Genomic DNA, 5,729 nt, shown 5'->3' with positions numbered 1-5,729 from the left:
TATATATATATATATATATATATATATATATATATATATATATATGTATGTATGTATGTATATATATATATATATACACACACACACACATATATATACATACATATATACAAACATATATATATATTTATATATTCTCTCCCTCTCTCTTTCTCTCATCTTTCTCTTCTCCGATCACTCTACCCATCTATCCGCCCATTACAATGCAACGATATAGCAATTTATAATGAAAAATCTTACGTCAACCTTAATTATTCAGTACATTCCACCAAAGACACAGATCTACAAGTTAGTTATTTGCTGCATGAAACACTAGAAGTGAATTTATCAATTTAAAATTTTCATGAAATGAAATAAAAAATTTGGTATTTTAATGAGGAGATATAGTAATTATAAGAATAGATATTTTACAATAATATCGAAAATATTTACTTTGTGGAAAGCGATTATCAACAGAGCCCAATAAAAGTGAAGATGTAGATTTAAAGCATTAGATAGATAAATACAATTGGATTGAAGAGATACTTCAAATTAAATAAAGCTGAAAATTGTATATAAAATAAAAACATTATTTATTCAATACCTTCTCTGACACAATCAAGTGTTTTGTAGTTAGACGTTCGTATGTACTCGTGATTTATATGCGCACGTCGTGTCTTCATCAGCAACACTGTGAGTCATACGAGGGTTTCATTGTTCATATTCAACATTGTGTGGAAATCGCAGGTATACAAAAACAGTCGAACCAAAATATGATCGATTTACAGTGTAAATTAGTTCATTAGGCTACCCGAGTGTTCAAAATTTTACTTTCAAAAATTGAGTTTCTGTGGGTTCAGAATCATTGATAGTAGATTTATGAAGTCTATATTCCAAGAAAAATGCAAAGAATTTATACAAAAATATGAAAAAAAAAACGTCTTTGGAACGGAAGATAAAACAAGAAATTATTTTCAAGCGTTGTCTCCTCATATACTCACACGCACATATGCACGCACGCACACACATACACACCACCACCACATACATACTTAAATATATACATGCATACATCCATGCATGCATGCATACATATTTACACACAAACATACATACATGTTGTCTACTACATATGCAGACACTGACCACTTTAGATCTGATGAGGCTTTTTAAACCAGACAAATTTTGAAAATACAATCACATACATTGCATATCTGCTTTGGACCACCAAGAGATGCAATTAAGTTCTGATCCTTGTGGACCTTAAAATGCCTTTTGAGGCCTCCTTTAAGTTTGCTGTCCTTATGGCATACATGGCATTGACAGGTATGTTCAGATGGGTAGTCACAGTATGTATCACAAGCATACATTCATACGTACATACATTATCTTTTCCTTTTTCAGTCATTACACTGTGTCCATGTTGGGGCATCATCTTGAAGAATTTTAGTCAGCCGAACCGATTCCATTACTGGTACTTATTCTATCGGACACTTTTACCGAACCGCTAATTGACGGGGACATAAACACACCAACACCGTTCACAAGCAGTGGTGAGGCACAGATACAAGACACACATATCTATATATATATGTTTATATATATATATATATATATATATATATATATAGAGAGAGAGAGAGAGAGAGAGAGAGAGAGAGAGATACATACATACATACATACATATACGACGGGCTTCTTTCAGTTTCCGTCCATCTAATTCACTCACAAGGCTTTGGTCGGCCCGAAGTTATAGAAGAAGATACTTACCCAAGGTGCCAAACAGTGAGACTGAACCCGGAACCATGTGTCTGGGAAGCAAACTTCTTAACACACAGTTATGCCTGAGCCTCCACACAGCCACTCTACATACATACATACATACATACATACATACATACATGCATGCAATGAACATGATAGTGGCTGCAAGTCGACTACGAGCAATGTTATCACTTGAGTTTTTTTTTTTTTTTTTTTTTTTTTTTTTTTTTTTTTTTTATGTGGTTTTTTAGTTCTTCTAGAGACCTACACTCTTTTGCACAACTAAAAATGTAACAATGTTGAGCGTCTCTTGTAGTAGGTGTTCAGACAGCTAACAACTTACGCTGACAGGAAACCTTTATTCGACTATGAAATTTTTCATTGAATATTTCACGTATTTTGGCAACGGACAACCACAGTATGTAACACAAACATACATATTTACATGCATACATAGATACATCTATAAATACATTCATATACACATCTATACATTGTAAACATTACATTACTAGAACTGCATTGTATCCACAGTCACGATACTTTTGACAAGTTCAGGCAACATTGCTGTCAAATGATACAACTATTAATTATTGTCCTCTGCTCCATATATTGCCTACCAGTAACAGTATCTTTCTCTTTATGTTTCTCAATTCGTCTAGCGATTACTTTAGCTTAGTGTGTTCTTTCTTTCCTTCGATTAGGAAAACACGTTTCAATCATTAAAAAGCGCTAATTTATTAACTAGTGTTTTCTTTTAGCATGTAGTTCTGAGTTCTGATGTTTCCATGGTCCAGGGACCTGCTAGAAGCGCTGAAAGTGCATTGATCATTCAGTTCTACCAACAACACATCGAAGTAGAGTTTAATTGGATATATTTGTTTTAACAGGAAATTGTTGTAAAAACAAGGAAATTAAGAAAATTAGTTTGAATTTCCATTTTCACATAATACAAGATTTGATTAATTTCTCTATCGAATTCCATTAATTTCGGGAAAATGAAAAAAAATTGCCAAAAAGTAACAAAAGTCTGCTGTAGCTCATGCTATAGAACTGGGAATAAAATTTATTGAATATGGAAAGCGTAAGTGCAGTGCAGTTATAGGTGCCCTCAAGTTACAGGTACAGTCAGTCTTTCTTCTAAGAAACGAAGAGCTTTAGTGTAGCTGACGTAAAGGAAGGCTAGTTGGTGAGACGGTAAAAAGTGCATTCTTTGTTAATTTGTTGTAACAATTACATTGGCCAGAACATCATAATAATCACTGTTTCTTGAAACTCCTATTTATAATATTCCTTTTGTTATTTTATCTTCATTGTATAGAGACGTTGATCTATGGCCATACTGAAAGACTGTCATAGAGAGATATAGTCAATTCCAATACTTATTTCCATTCGATAGTAAATATTTTATCAATTTCGGATTACTGAATGCCAACGTTGCTTTTTAATAGAAAGAACAGCAATTCGCTCTGGATTTCGACAACAGTGTTAAAACGGCGACCTTTGAGCTGCGTTTTCATCTTAAGGAAGACATGAAAGTCCGCAGATGCTAATTCTGGCAAATAGGGCGGGTGCGAAAGTGATACCATGGTGTTCTTGGTGAGAAGCTCACAAGCGGTGAGAGCTCGGTGACAAAGTGCATTGAAGTCGTGAGGAATCTTCGTGCTCCACACATCCGGTCACTTTCGCCGAATGTCCTCCCTCAAATGCTTCAAAACTTTGTTGACTGTCCTCATGCACAAGCTGATGAATTTTCACCATATTTCCGAGATGACGCGCGTGGCAGGTCTTCCATATCGCTCATCGTCTTCCAGGGATGTTCTTCCGACTTCGAAACGCCCGTACCACTCGAGATACTGCGTACGACCCATTGCCTCACCGCCGTAAGCTTGCCGGAGCATGCTCAATGTCTCTCCAGTAGACTTCCCAAGTTTAACGCAAGATTTCACGTTGACTCTTTGTTCCAATTTCCTATCCATGACAAAAATTGCAGACTACAACGTACACGTGATCACAAAAACACAAATTTCACAATTTGTAAAGTAAACACAGCGACGTCACTTGGAACTCTGCCTCATGAAGGTCATTGCTAGCTCTCACTGCGCGTGCAACTGTTTGCTGCCACCTTTTGGCGCGCTACAGAACTAGTATAGGAACATTTTGATACCACCTTGTATATATACATATGAAGGTGCATGTGAGAGAGGAAGAGAGCGTCAGTGTGTGTGCACACACGTCTGTGTGTATATGTGTGTGTGCGTGCGTGCGTGTGTGTCTGTATGGGTGTGATTGTGTGTATGTGTGTGTGTGTGTGTGTGTGTGTGTGTGTGTGTGTGTGTGTGTGTGTGTGTGTGTGTGTGTGTGTGTGTGTGTGTGTTAACTTCTAAAATATAATATCAACACGGAGAATAATTTATGGTAAATCATTTGAAAATTAACTATAGAAAAAATGAAAATCTGTCTTCGCAATGTTTGTAGTATATACTATATGCAGAAATGTATGTATTCTTTAGAATTTTATTTAGTTTTTCTCATACAAACGCCAACGCACATCTTTCGTTTCACACATGCATATACGTAAGTATCCGCCATAATTACTTTGTCATTTTCTTCCTCCTCTTACTCTGTCCCCATGATGTTCTCTCGCTCCTCTCTTTTTCTGTATACCATTAATTTCCTCCCACCAAGCACTCATCTTGCACCTCGCATTGTAACTGTTTATGTATTTCTCTTTTACTCTTTCTCCCCCTCTTTCTATACGATGTAAAATATGACTGAATAAATCCTTTAACCGCCAACCACCTTTACGGTTATCTAGCTAGCTAACAAGATAGAGATAGATAGATAGATAGATAGATAGATAGATAGATAGATAGATAGATAGATAGATGCAGGTATTTCAAAGGTAAATAGACACCCTAATTATATCGTTACACCTGTGTTGACAGTTCTGATGCTTCAAACTTGTTGATGACACATTAGTTTTCGTTTCAGATTAAAATATATTAATTCTTTATAGCAACTAACCATGCCACGAACACCAGTTGCCTGAATTTTAAGAGAGCGTGTTGTAGATCGACCCCAGGGTTGACTTAGGCAGCGTAAGATTGCGCAAAACATTGGGATTCGTCTTATCACAATCAACAGGGTAATTGTACAATTCACCAGCAAAGGAAAGGAACCGACAGAATCCCGCTGACAGGTGCGTTCAGGCGGTCAAGGCTATTGTTGAAAATAATCCCGCTTTGTAAGGCACCGGAAGTTTCAAAGCAACTGCAAATGAGTTGGAGTACCTCTGTGGGGTATCACATTTATTGCGCTACTATAGCAGAGCGGTTGGAAGTATATCTCTTCTTCGACCAGCAAATTTCTAAAGTAAAAACCAAAATAAATCGTTCAAAAATGATGGCCTCAATTTACTTTGAGATGTTTGTGTAGGGAGAAACTATTTATTGAGATGTATATTTCTCCATTCTTCTTTATAATGTTTTGATTATATACTTTGTATGCTGTATGGGACCCAGCGAAGTGAACCTAGGTTTTACCTACCAAATGAAGTACCGTGTAATTGTTTATTTTAAAAAATAATGTGTGTGTGTGTGTGTGTGTGTGCGTACGAGCGTGTGCGTTATATCTTTTATCTTTTACCTTTTATTTTTTACTTGCTTCGCTCATTCGACTGCAGGCATACTGGCGCGCCACCTTGGTGAATTTTAGTCGAGGAAATAGACCATTACCCTTTTTTAAGCCTGGTACTTATTCTATCGGTTTCTTTTGCCGAGTCACTCAGTTACAGGGACGTAAACATAACAAAACCGGTTATCAAGTAGTGGAGGAGTCAAACACAGACACTAAAACGCGCACACACACTCACAGGTATATATATATGTCTCTCTCTCTCTCTCTCTCTATATATATATATATATATATATATATACAGGCACACATATATACACATATATACATATATATATACATATATATAT

The sequence above is a fragment of the Octopus bimaculoides genome, chromosome 12 (genome assembly GCF_001194135.2).
Source record: "Octopus bimaculoides isolate UCB-OBI-ISO-001 chromosome 12, ASM119413v2, whole genome shotgun sequence".
NCBI lineage: Eukaryota > Metazoa > Mollusca > Cephalopoda > Octopoda > Octopodidae > Octopus > Octopus bimaculoides.
This window is presented reverse-complemented; position numbering follows the sequence as displayed.